This window comes from Podarcis tiliguerta (genome assembly GCF_965153285.1).
Source record: "Podarcis tiliguerta genome assembly, chromosome: 3".
In the NCBI taxonomy this organism is placed as follows: Eukaryota; Metazoa; Chordata; class Lepidosauria; order Squamata; family Lacertidae; genus Podarcis; species Podarcis tiliguerta.
Genome location: NC_139536.1, coordinates 6,831,813 through 6,845,623, shown reverse-complemented (window position 1 = coordinate 6,845,623; position 13,811 = coordinate 6,831,813). Strand labels below are relative to the sequence as shown.

Below are 13,811 nucleotides of genomic sequence, written 5' to 3'. Positions count from 1 at the left end.
GCTAAACACTAAGAAATTAGTAACAGGACTGAGTCAATCCTATGTCGTCGTTCTTGAAGGGCAGCTCAAGTTGCTCACTCAGAAGCTCTTGAAAAGCTTTTGGCTTACAGTTTACTTTAGGAAGACTGGAAGCTTCCTTGTAAAAGGCTCCCCCCCCCCCCATCTACTCTGACTGGTGTCAGCTCCCTCCATAGTCTCAGGAGGGGAAGGATTTTTCTCCCCATTCCATTTTGTTAATAATAATACTAATACTGCTACTACTACTACTACTAATAATAATAATAATAATATAATATTTATACCCAACCCATCTGGCTGGAAATCCCCAGCCACTCTGGGTGGCTCCCAACAGAATATTAAAATACAACAATCTATTAAACATTAAAAGCTTCCCTAAACAGGGCTGCCTTCAGATGTCTTCTAAAAGTCTGGTAGTTGTTTTTCTCTTTGACATCTGGCGGGAGGGCATTCCACAGGGCGGGTGCCAATACCGAGAAGGCCCTCTGCCTGGTTCCCTGTAACTTGGCTTCTTGCAGCGAGGGAACCGCCAGAAGGCCCTCAGCACTGGACCTCAGTGTCCAGGCAAAACGATGGGGGTGGAGACGCTCCTTCAGGTATACTAGACCGAGACCGTTTAGGGCTTAAAGGTCAGCAACAACCCTTTGAATTGTGCCTGGAAATGTACTGGAAGCTAGTGTAGGTCTTTCAAGACCGATGCTATGTGGTCTCGGAGGCCCCATAGCAATATGAAAGAATGACCATTTTCAGCCCAACTTACCCTCTTTCAACTTCATTTCAGGGTCAAGAGGCTCCTTGGCTTCATCCTCAGATGGTGGTTTGGGACTAGCCTGGACCTGGTAGACCAAGAAGGCAACAGCAAAGAGAACGTAGAGCATCTTCATGTTGGAAGATTGGCTGCAGTCACAATGCTAATGGAAGGAAAAGGCTCAATGAAGAGAAGGGTGGAGAATCTATGGAAGCTTTGCTGGTATTTATACGGTTTATACCAGGAAATAGGCAGAATGGTGTTAGCGACTGTTGCCAAATCAACTGTTGTCACTCAACAATCCAAATCATTTGAAATACTTTCAATCTGCATTTTATGAAATGTTTGTGGACCCTGAAATTCTGATTCCCCAAACTATTATTCTCTTTGTTGTCATCTCAGCTATCTGATTTTGTATATATTGACTTAACAACACCCAAGCTTACAGTATACCTTACAGGCCTTACAGAATGCGGCCAGATTCAATCAATCACTCTCTTTCGTCTCCCTCAGCCTGAGTGAGATGAGCGCTGCAACCCCAGAGTCGTCTGAGATTGGAGCCAGCAGAAGTGATGGCACTAAGATTAGGGAAAGGGTTTGGGAGAGAGGGAGAGAGAGGACATGGGAAAAGGGATGCCCTGCAAATTTGGATTCCAGTCTCAGCCACTGCCACAAAGAAGTTCCTGACAGATTGCTTCTGAAGGATTCTGGGGAGGAAACAGCCCATCCCAACCGCTGAAGGAAGGTGAAGAATGTTTCCAAGCACAATTAAAAGCATTGGTGCTGACCTTTAAAGCCCTAAATGGCCTTGGTCCAGTATACCTGAAGGACCTGGCTAGGTGAGGGCGAGAGAAGTAAGGAGCCTCCCTCCCAGCCAGGAATTAATCAAGGGTTATATTCCTAGAATCATAGTAATCCAGCCCCCTGCAGTACAGGAATCAGTTTCTTTGCTTTCCACGGCCTCCAGTCCTGCAAGGAGAGCATTTCATCTGGTTTCATTATGATGTGGGAAATGGGAAACGAAGGGATTAAGCAGGCACATATGCATGCCTGTTACTCTCTCGGAGACCCTTGGCATTCAGTGGGAAACCGGATATCTGTGCAAAGCTTCAGGAGGCTATATTATAGCCTTATAAGATGCCAAATGATGCCAAACTGCATTGGCAAGGAAGCTTTTTCATAATTTCAGATTAATGCAAGGATAGAAGCACACTTTCACCGCAGCGTGGTGCAATTTTATCGCGCGCACCAACAAACTGGGGGAAAGGAGCACAGTAGCTGCATATACAGGGATCTAGACTGGAAACGTGGGAGGTGCTGTGGGTTAAACCACAGAGCCTAGTAATTGCCGATCAGAAGGTCAGTGGTTCGAATCCCCGTGACGGGGTGAGCTCCCATTGCTCAGTCCCTGCTCCTGCCAACCTAGCAGTTCGACAGCACGTCAAAGTGCAAGTAGGTAAATAGGTACAGCTCCGACGGGAAGGTAAACGGCGTTTCCGTGCGCTACTCTGGTTCGCCAGAAGCGGCTTAGTCATGCTGGCCACATGACCCGGAAGCTGTATGCTGGCTCCCTCGGCCAATAAAGTGAGATGAGCACCGCAACCCCAGAGTCGGTCACAACTGGACCTAATGGTCAGGGGTCCCTTTACCTTTCCCTTTTAAACTGGAAAAATAAAGAAAAACAATTTGAGGAGGCTGTGTGTTCCGTGAATAGGTAGTTTATTGAAAGATGGGGGACCAATTAACCAATATTTCGCTGAAAGGATTGGAATCTATTAACCCATGATTTAGTCAGAGTGAGTTCCTCATTCTTCCTTGTACTTGCAGAAACTTCTGCCGGGGGTTTCTCAGGATTCCACCTTCTCTTGCATCAGCGCACGCAGCACTTCAGAACATCAGAAAATGGGCAGTCGTTCCATGGTTCCTTGAACGCCAAGCCATTGTGACACTGGAAGTCACGTGGCAGGCAATAGCCATCGTTGTCGGAGCATAGAACCACCTGAAACCGTGAAGAATCCTTTGGTTCTGGGTTCAGCCCAGGGCCTGCATATAAAAAGAAAGAAAGGGCAGCATTCTTCAAAATACTTGAAGAGCTCTCGAAGAGCAAAGGACTTCTTGAAGGGCAGATTTCAGTAGATATGCATTTTTGTACACATCATTGAGCTGGGAACCACCTTGCCAAATTCACAGAAGGGACGAATTTCAAACAATGGCTGGAGTGCAAACTGAATAGAATCTCTCCCTCATTCTTATTCCCAGATAAATGGCTGCAGGGCTGCAGCATTAAGCACACAAATTCCCAGAGAGAAATATGAAGGTGCAGATGCACAAACAGCATGCCTCTTTGAACATCTTACTTCAGGCATAGGCAAACTCAGCCCTCCAGAGGTTTTGGGACTATAATTCCCACCATCCCTGACCAGTGGTCCTGCTAGCTAGGGATGATGGGAGTTGTAGTCCCAAAACATCGGGAGGGCCTGTCTTACGTCTTACAGAAGATAACATTGAGGGTAACTTAAGCAGAAAATGTTTTCAGCAATTCCCCACCTCCCAAAAAAGGAATGGGGAGGGTGAGTTTTAAGCCATGCCCTAAAGTAGCGTCGAGCAATTTGCAGTCCAGGGGCCTCAGAAACTGGCAGGGGAGGAGTGAAACAAACAAATGGTGGAGGAGATAAAGAGAGAAGGGGTGGGAGATACAGAAAAGGGGGTCACAGAGAGATGGAATGCCTCACTCACTTTTGAGTCTATTCTCAGCCACTGCCACAATGCAACTTCTGACAGATTGCCCCTAAAGGAATCTGGGGGGAAAACTTCCCACCCCAGCCATTGAAGGAAAATCAGGGGAAAGGTTCTAAAACACACAGTCCTGTCCAGCTCAGTAAATAATAAACCTGAATGCATTCCCTCATCCCAGTTTGAGCTGGGCAATGAACCAGTTTGCCTAGGTCCTTCCTGCGAGGCTGGAAAGTCCATGGCAGCTAGAGCTTGTAAGTCTCAAGAATTCCCTAGGTTTGCACATCCAAGTGGGATTGTAGAATTCTTTCTCACCTCTCAATAACTACAGGGGGTTAATTTATTAATTAAATTAGTCCATCACGTCATCTTGCTTGGGACAACCCAAGGCAACTTACAACCAAACTAACAAACAATAAACCCCACATAGATACATTGAAATGTTGTTCTTCAGCCCAACTTACCATCATCTTTATAAGCACGAGACTCGAGAAACTCCTTGGCTTCCCCTTCAGCCTTGGAGAGTGGTTTGGGATTGGACCGAACCTGGAAGACCAAGAAGGCAACAGTAAAGAGAACGTAAAGCATCTTCATGGTTGAAGATCTGCTGCACCCTCAATACTAATGGAAGGAAATGGCTCAATAAAGAGAAGGATGAAGAACCTCTGGAAGCATTGCTGGTATTTATACAGTTTATACCAGGAAACGGGGAGAATGATGTTCTGAGATTGCTGCCAACGTCAAATATCCATTGTCAACTATTGGTTGAAACCACCTGAAATTATTTCACTTTACAGTTAATCCAACAATTGCTAGGATTAGCATTCTGCTTCTTTCAAATGCTGATTCTCTGTTCTCACCTTAGCAAGGCAATTCAGCATCAATTGACTCACCAATACCTGAACTGCGGTCATCTTTCAGAAGGCACCTCAAATGTTTTTTGTTGAGAGTGGGGAAACTGGCGAGAGCAAGGTGGGGCTTTTGTAATCAGTGGAGCTGGGGGTGTTAGAATGAATGTATTGTTTCCTGCTATAAGCCTTGCACCATATAATCATTGCATCGGTCTGACAGCTAAAGATGCAGGGATCAAGTTTCAACCAATTTCCCCCCTGAGAAACTGCAAAACACTGGGGGACATGCTTTCAGGGCCAACTCTACCATTGGACAGCACAGGGCAGCTGCCTCTGTTGTCAGGGGAGAGACAGCAGCAGTCTAAGTTAGCCTCATGCTTAGTGTGGTCCCAACACCAGTGTTAAGTAAGATTCTCCTCCTCCTCTTCTTCTTCTTTTTCTTTTCCAAAACTTGAATGTAGTTCTGCACTTTTCCATATCAGTTTGTGAAATGGCAAGTCCTCCTGAAAATTCATCAGCATCTTGCTACAAATTTATCCCAATGCACATGTATTTCGATGCAATTTTGCCCAATGCACACATTTTTGGCAAGCCATTTCCCTTAAGATAATGCAGTTTCATATATTAACAATAAATGCATCCCTGTGCACATTTTACCCTGGTATATGCATTTTGGGTACATTTTGCTTAGCTGAAGAACTGCATTGCAAAATGCAGACAAGTGTTGCTTTTGAGGGATGGCCGTGGTTCAGCTAATATATTGCCTCAGAAAGTGCAACGTTGGTAGATTTGCCTTTAGAGGTGAACTGAATCAACTTTCTCCCCCATCTCTACCAACAGCCCTCCTGCTAAATTCGATTCCTTCTAGGATTTTTACACCCCCCACGGTTCCTAACTGAAAAACACTCCTTTTCTTTTTGTTCTGAAAGAACCCCTCAGCGTAACATCTGCTTGATAAGCAGCACACTCAGCCTCGGAATCTGTGCTGTTTTTTCAGTCTGCCAGCAGACCACAAATCTAGCCTGGTTGGGCTATGGAGAACCAAGAAGAGGACTATACAGTAAAGACAAGGTGAAGGGCCTTCATGCTCAAAGGGAAGCTGCATATGTCCACAATTTCTGATGGAAGTAAAGAACCCAAGAGGTTCTCACAACTTCTGGAAAGCTGTGCAGAGTCTCTGGTATTTATTCAAATATATTTTTCCTTCTTCTGGCAAAGCACCAATAAATTAGGAGCAGGATTGAGTCAACTCTGTGCCAATGCTCTTGAAGGGCAGCTCTCAATGCCCACTCAGAAGCTCTTGAAATGCTTTTGACTGAAGGTTTACCCAACTTTAGGAAGACAGGCAGCTTCCTTGTAAAAGGCTTTTTGCCTATTTAGCCCAATATTGTCTACTCTGACTGGCAACAGCTCTCTCCAGAGCTTCAGACAGAGAAGGGTTTTTCCCATCAGCTCTTACGTGAGGGACGAAAACAGCTCCGTTTCTACCTTTTCAACTCCATGAATAATTTGCACACCTCTACTGAGTCCCCCAATTTTTTTCTAAGCTGAATAGCCCCCAATGGGGCAAAAAAATTCTCAAAAGGGATTTGCTCCAACCATTTGATCCATTAGGTCTTTCCTTTTCTGCACCTTTTGGATGTTTCTGGTGGTGGGGTTATCTTGTTGCAGTATACACAGACAAGACTTATTCTTCTCTCTCCTGCATGTGAAACTTCTTCTTTTTAAAAAATTGGGTTTTATAAACAAGAATAATGCTATACAAACAAGTACACCACGTTTTCTCATGTCATTTTCATATCACAAAAAGAGCATAATAAATGTGGGAAAATATCTGCAACACATAGAATCATAGAATCATAGAGTTGGAAGAGACCACAAGGGCCATCGAGTCCAACCCCCTGCCAAGCAGGAAACACCATCAGAGCACTCCTGACATATGGTTGTCAAGCCTCTGCTTAAAGACCTCCAAAGAAGGAGACTCCACCACACTCCTTGGCAGCAAATTCCACTGTCGAACAGCTCTTACTGTCAGGAACCACTTATCATTATTAGTGGTCAATGGATAAGTTCTTGGTTTATGAATTGGTTTAAGCAGTTAGGAAGAAGAAGAGAGAAAAGAAAAAGAAAGAAAAAAGGGGGAGTGGCAGGTGAGGTGGTTATGCTTCTATTATTCTACTTAGTGTGTGAGGGGCTGTGTCAGCGTAATTTGTATGAGTTTTCTTACTATTCACTTCTTGTATTTCCTTGGTGGTGAGAGAGGCTTAGGGTGTGATTAGTTGTCTTTGGTTGGTTGTAGTGAGAATTGTTATTGTGTGAGAGCAGGGTGCGAGTGTGTATTTTTGAATCAGGTTATCCAGATTGATTCGTATACTGTTGGGGGATTCTTGTTGTTGTCTTGTTGGGCTGTGTATGTGAGAAAGGGGAACCAAACTGGGGTGAAGACGTCTTCTTCTATTTGCCCGGGTGTCAGTTTCCCTGTTTCCCATGCTATTTGATACCATTGGTTATATGTGAAACTTCTTAAACCAACTCAAGATCATGTGGAAGTGAAGTCATAATTTATCAGAGACACCCCCCCCCCATCACCCATCATCTCAGAAAGTCAGCGCTGTCTCTGGAGTGTTCAAGCAGAAGTTCTTTACTTTCAGTGCAAACTCAGATGGTTAGAGCCTGGTGTTGATAATGCCAAGGTTGCAGGTTCGATCCCCGTAATGGAGAGCTGCTTATCATTGTAGAGGGTTGGACTAGATGATCCTCAGGGCCCTTCCAACTCTATAGTTATATAGGGACACGGGTGGCATTGTGGTCTAAACCACTGAGCCTCTTGGGCTTGCTGATCGGAGGGTCCGTGTTTCAAATCCCCGTGATGGAGTGAGCTCCCATCGCTCTGTCCCAGCTCCTGCCAACCTAGCAGTTCAAAAAGCTTCCAGCATGACTAAGACGCTTCTAGCAAACCAGAGCAGCACACGGAAACGCCGTTTACCTTCCTGCCAGAGTGGTACCTATTTATCTACTTGCACTTCGTGCTTTTGAACTGCTAGGTTGGCAGGAGCAGGGACCGAGCAACGGGAGCTCCCCCCTTCGCAGGGATTCAAACTGCCGACCTTCTGATCAGCAAGCCCTAGGCTCTGTGGTTTAACCCGCAGCCCCAACTTAGCCTTCTATTATTATTATTATTATTATTATTATTATTATTATTATTATATAAGCAAGGATTTCAGATTCTCCAATTGTACACGTAGGAAACAGAAAACATAAAGAAAAGACCACCAGAGCTGGGTTTATGTGCAGTAAATGAGTCATTTATTGAAAGAAGGAGAGAGAATTAACCCATGATTTGGTGAAAGGAGTGGAATCAATTAACCAGCAACTTCTGCGAAAGGAGTGGAGTGGCACATTCTTCCTGGTGATTGTAGAAAGGTCTGCCACTGGGTTTCTCAGGACTCTGACATCTGTCATCAGCGCACACAGCACTTCAGATTTGCAGAAGACGGGCAGTTGTTATACCGTTCTTTGAATACCAAGCCTTTGTGACATGCGAAGCCCCGAGGCAGGCAGTATCCTTTGCCGCCTTGGCACCGGACCCCCGTAAGTCGTGCAGAATCGTCTGGCGGGGAAAGCAGCTCAGGGTCTGCATATAAAAGAGAAAAGCAGCATTCGTGAAAATACTTCAAGGGTCAACAGACATAGAAAAGAGCAAAGACCTCAGGAACTTAAGTTTATGTGAGGGGAGATTCTGGCTGACAGACATCATGATGGTGAAAATAGTTCTGTTCCATTAGGGCAAACTGGGCACTCCCCACTCCCAAACCTCAAATTGCCTCCATCTGCCTGCCTCCCCCCCTTTTTTTACAATTTTCTTTTGATTTTCAAAATTAATTACATATTTGGTTTCCCCCAATATTTTTTAACAAATGTGAACTTTCCCTACAAATTTTTTAACAAATGTGAACTTCACATGGTTTCCTTGTTTCCCCTTATCCTGCCTCATATTACACCTAACACCCTTCCTCATCCTTACTTAATATCTACATTGCTTTGCTGCTTATTACAGTTCAAATCCTACTTGTCTATTAATCTGTTATTAAAAGGTAAAGTTAAAGGACCCCTGACAGTTAAGTCCAGTCTCAGATGACTCTGGGGTTGCGGCGCTCATCTCGCTTTACAGGCCGAGGGAGCGGCATTTGTCTGCTCCACAGACAGTTTTTCCGGGTCATGTGGCCAGCATGAATAAGTTGCTTCTGACACAAAAGAACACTGAAACCAGAGCAGTGCATAGAATCGTTGTTTACCTTCCTATTTATCTACTTGCATGTTTTGGCATGCTTTTGAACTGCTAGGTTGGCAGGAGCTGGGACCGAGCAATGGGAGCTTCCTTTTATTGTTTTATTGTTATTCCCTTGCTGGTTTCAGCTATTTGGTTTTAGACCTGTACAACTTATACATTTTACATCTATTTTATATCTATTTGTATTTTTATATTTTGCCGTTGGTCATTATGAAAAGGGCAAGTAAGGCATCCCATTAAATAAATTATGCCCATATAGAATGCAGTTTCGCTATAACATGAGACACCTTCCCCTAATAGATGCATCTTTGTAAACATTATTTGTCTAGGAGAACCACCTTGGAAAATTCATAGAAGGCTGAAGTTCAAATGATGGATGTGTTTCAATTTGCAAATAAAGAAAATAAGTACATGCAGGATCAGGCCAGTGGCCAATTTGGTCCAGCATCATGTTCTCACAGTGATCGAATGTCCCTCTCAGGAACTAGGGCAGGAATGATGGCACTAAGATTAGGGAAAGGGTTTGGTGGAGAGGGAGAGAGAGGACATGGGAAAAGGGATGCCCTGCAAATTTGGATTCCAGTCTCAGCCACTGCCACAAAGAAGCTCCTGACAGATTGCTTCTGAGGGATTGGGGGGGGGGGGAACAGCCCATCCCAACCTCTGAAGGAAGGTCAAGAAGAAAGTCCTAAAACACAAAGTCCCATCAAACTCAGTAAGAAGTAAATCCATCATGATGAGCTGGACAATGAACCAGATTGCCCAGGTCCTTCCTATGAGACTGGAAAGTCCATGATAACTAAAGCTTGTAAGTCAAAAGAATTCTCTTTCTGCAATAATATGGCTGAGCTAACCTAGAGTTGTACTTCTAACTGTGATTCTAGGATTCCTCCACAAGCTGCAATATGAAAGAATGACCATTTTCAGCCCAACTTACCCTCTTTCAACTTCATTTCAGGGTCAAGGGGCTCCTTGGCTTCATCCTCAGATGGTGGTTTGGGACTGGCCTGGACCTGGTAGACCAAGAAGGCGAAAGCAAAGAGAACGTAGAGCATCTTCATGGTGGAAGATTGGCTGCAGTTGCAATGCTAATGGAAGGAAAAGGCTCAATGATGTGAAGGGTGGAGAATCTATGGAAGCTTTGCTGGTATTTATACGGTTTATACCAGGAAAAGGGCAGAATGGTGTTAGGTTTCTGAGACTGTTGCCAAAAACAACTGTTGTCACTCAAGAATCCAAATCATTTCAAATACTTTCATTTTGCATTTTATGAAATGTTTGTGGACCCTGAAATTCTGATTCCCCAAACTATTATTCTCTTTGTTGTCATCTCAGCTATCTGATTTTGTATCTATTGACTTAACAACACCCAAGCTTACAGAATACCTTACAGGCCTTACAGAATGCGGTCAGATTCAACCAATCACTCTCTTTATTATAGTCAATGACAGATATTCAGAAAGAAACATGTGATGTAACCCAGTCCTGCATTGTAGGAGCTTGGAATAGATGACTCTTGGGGTACCTTCCAACTTTACAATTCTGTGATTCGTGTGCATGTGTGTCTTTATTATTTTATTTTATTTTTGCAAAGGACACCAACGACCATAACATCCTTCTGGACCGTCTAGAGGGGCTGGGAGCACTGTTACACAGTGGTTCTGCTCCTTCCTCCTGGACCGTGTTCAGACTATTGAGTGTTCAGGCCCCTGGTCTCTCACTTGTGGGGTGCCTCAGAGTTCCGTCCTCTCCCCTGTGCTTTTCAACATTTACATGCAGCCACTGGGAGAGATCATCTGGGGGTTTGGGCTGGGTGTTCATCAGTATGCAGATGATACCCAGCTCTTCCTCTCTTTCAAATCAGAACCAGTGAAAGCGGTGAAGGTCCTGTGTGAGTGTCTGGAGGCGGTTGCAGGATGGATGGTGGCTAACAGATTGAGGTTGAATCCTGACAAGACAGAAGTACTGTTTTGGGGGGACAGGAGGTGGGCAGGTGTGGAGGACTCCCTGGTCCTTAATGGAGTAACTGTGGCCTTGAAGGACCAGGTGTGCAGCCTGGGAATCATTCTGGACTCACAGCTGTCCATGAAGGCACAGGTCAATTCTATGTCCAGGGCAGCTTTTTACCAGCTCCATCTGATACGCAGGCTGAGACCCTACCTGACCACAGACTGTCTCGCCAGAGTGGTGCATGCTCTGGTTATCTCTCGCTTGGACTACTACAATGCACTCTATGTGGGGCTACCTCTGAAGGTGACCAGGAAACTACAACTAATCCAGAATGTGGCAACTATACTGGTGACTTGGAGAGACCGCCGAGACCAAATAGCATCAGTCTTGAAAGACTTACATTGGCTCCAAGCACAATTCAAAGTGTTGGTGCTGACCTTTAAAGCCCTAAATGGCCTTGGTCCAGTATTCCTGAAGGAGCGTCTCCACCCCCATTGTTCTGTCCGGACACTGAGGTGCAGCGCCGAGGGCTTTCTGGCGGTTCCCTCACTGCGAGAAGCCAAGTTACAGGGAACCAGGCAGAGGGCCTTCTCGGTAGTGGCATCTGCCCTGTGGAGTGCCCTCCCACCAGATGTCAAAGGGAAAAACAACTACCACACTTTTAGAAGACATCTGAAGGCAGCCCTCTTTAGGGAAGCTTTTAATGTTTAATAGATTTTTGTATTTTAATATTCTGTTGGAAGCCACCCAGAGTGGCTGGGGAAACCCAGCCAGATGGGTGGGGTATAAATAATAGATTATTATTATTATTATTATTATTATTATTATTATTATTATTATTTACAAAACAGGGAATGGGGAGAAAACCCCTTCCCCTCCTGAGACTATGGAGGGAGCTACTGCCCATCAGACTAGATGGGGGGGGGGCCTTTTACAAGGAAGCTTCCAGTCTTCCTAAAGTAAACTGTAAGCCAAAAGCATTTCAAGAGCTTCTGAGTGGGCAACGTGAGCTGCCCTTCAAGAACGACGACATAGAATTGACTCAGTCCTGTTACTAATTTATTGGTGTTTAGCCAGAAGGGGAAAAAATTGAATAAATAGTAAGATTTCTGCACACCTTTCCAGAAGTTCCAGAAACTCTCGGGCTCTTTACTTCTACCAGAAATTGGGGCCACAGCTCAATCTCGAGTATGAAGACCCTTCACTTCATCTTTGTAGTCCTCTTCTTGGTTCTCCACAGCCAAGCCAGGCTAGATCTGTGGTCTACAGGCAAAGTGAAGGATCCTGAGACTGAGCGTGCTGCTTATCAGGCAGATGGTAAGTTGAGGGGTTCTTTCAGAACAACAACAACAAAAAGAGTCTATTTCACTCAGGAACTGGGGGGGGGGGCATGTTGGGTGAAAGATTTGTGCATTGCAGGGGTTGGACTAAATGACCTTTGGGTCCCTTGCAACTTGACAATTCTATGAATCTATGATTCTGTGATCCCATCAGGAGACGTGATCTGCATTATATCAGCATTGTACATTAGTGTGGCAACACCTATGCTTTGGACTCCCCTTCCATTAAATTATATATGCAACAGGCAACTTTTTCATTGTTCTGTTGGCACCCGTTGAAAATATTCCATTTCCAACAAGACTTCTTTGATGGATGGATGGATTGATGATAGACAGATAGATAGATGATAGATAGGTGATAGATAGATAGCTAGATAGAGAGATAGATAGATAGATAGATAGATAGATAGATAGATAGATAGATAGATAGATAGATGATAGATAGATAGATGATAGATAGATGATAGATGATAGATAGATTAGATAGATAGATAGATAGATAGATAGATAGATAGATAGATAGATAGATGATAGATAGATGATAGATAGATAGATGATACATTAAATTTTGATTGATTTCATATATGTTTTGTGGATTCAGGTATGTAGCCGTGTTGGTCTGACACAGTCAAAATAAATAAAATAAAAAATCCAGTAGTACCTTAGAGACCAACTAAGTTTGTTCTGGTTAGAAGCTTCCGTGTGCATGCACACTTCTTCAGATACACTGAAACAGAAGTCACCAGACCCTTATACAGTGGTATCTCGGGTTAAGTACTTAATTCGTTCCGGAGGTCCGTTCTTAACCTGAAACAGTTCTTAACCTGAAGCACCACTTTAGCTAATGGGGCCTCCTGCTGTTGCTGTGCCACCAGAGCACGATTTCTGTTCTCATCCTGAAGCAAAATTCTTAACCCGAGGTACTATTTCTGGGTTAGCGGAGTCTGTAACCTGAAGCGTCTGTAACCCGAGGTACCACTGTATATAGTGGGAGGGTGGGGTGGGGTTTTCTCAGAAGGGTAGTGGGAGATGGGTGATTGACTCAATGGGTATGGTAAACCTGTTGACGACTGCTAATGACTGCATATGTTTTGTTGTATGACTGCGTATGTTTTGCTGCATATGTTTTGCTGTAGTCATTGCAAGGGATTCAACTCATGAGTCCCACCAAAGCACCTCTCCTCTCCTCCACTGTGTGTCCCTTGCATGTTCCCAACACTATCATTGTTGCCCTTTTTTCCCTTTCCAGCAGAGAATGGGCAGGCAGTTGCACCACCACAGGACGGGAAAATCTCTTGCCTCTGGCCTTGGGGATACTGCTTACTGCGGAAGCTCCGGTGTGCCTCAGGCTTTGTGATGAAGGAGAGATTCAACAACTGCCCAAATACCCGCACCCTGAAGTGCTGCGTCCTGTGAAAAACTGGGATGAAGTTGCAAAATACCCCGGGAGAATTAAATTAATTAAAACAATCACTTTGATGTTGTTGATTTGTTGTGCCTGGTTCCTGACACCAGTCCCCTCTTTTAATTTGTGTAATATGTTTATGTTGTGCTGGATCTTTTGAAGCAAGGTTGAATGGTCATCTGCCAGGGATGATTTATCTGTGATTCCTGCATTGCAGAGAACTAGACTGGGTGACCCCTGGCTTTCCTTCTAACACTACAGTTTTGTGATTCTTCCATTAGGGCCTGAATGATGAACTTGGATAGGAACTCAGCAGGCTTGCTAAATTGAAACTAAGTTCCTTGCTAATGCCATTTGTACGTTCAAGTTGATCACTTGTTACATGGTACAACATCCTTTTTAAAAGTCAAACTTACAATCAAGCCACTGCAAAATAAGAAGCTGGTTTAAATTCCGTTACAAGCCAGTTGCAAGG

The 13,811-nt window shown here is 44.3% G+C and overlaps 1 protein-coding gene and 1 long non-coding RNA gene across 2 annotated transcripts in view; one reads left to right on the top strand and one right to left on the bottom strand.

Moving 5' to 3' along the window:
* BLK (BLK proto-oncogene, Src family tyrosine kinase) overlaps positions 1 to 13,811 on the bottom strand; it is an 819,573-nt gene that overhangs the window by 65,388 nt on the left and 740,374 nt on the right. The gene's annotated exons all lie outside the window — the stretch shown is intronic.
* Positions 11,532 to 13,397, top strand: LOC310674534. The gene is made up of 2 exons (XR_014509636.1): positions 11,532 to 11,908; positions 13,181 to 13,397. It is a non-coding gene; the product is annotated as an uncharacterized lncRNA (long non-coding RNA).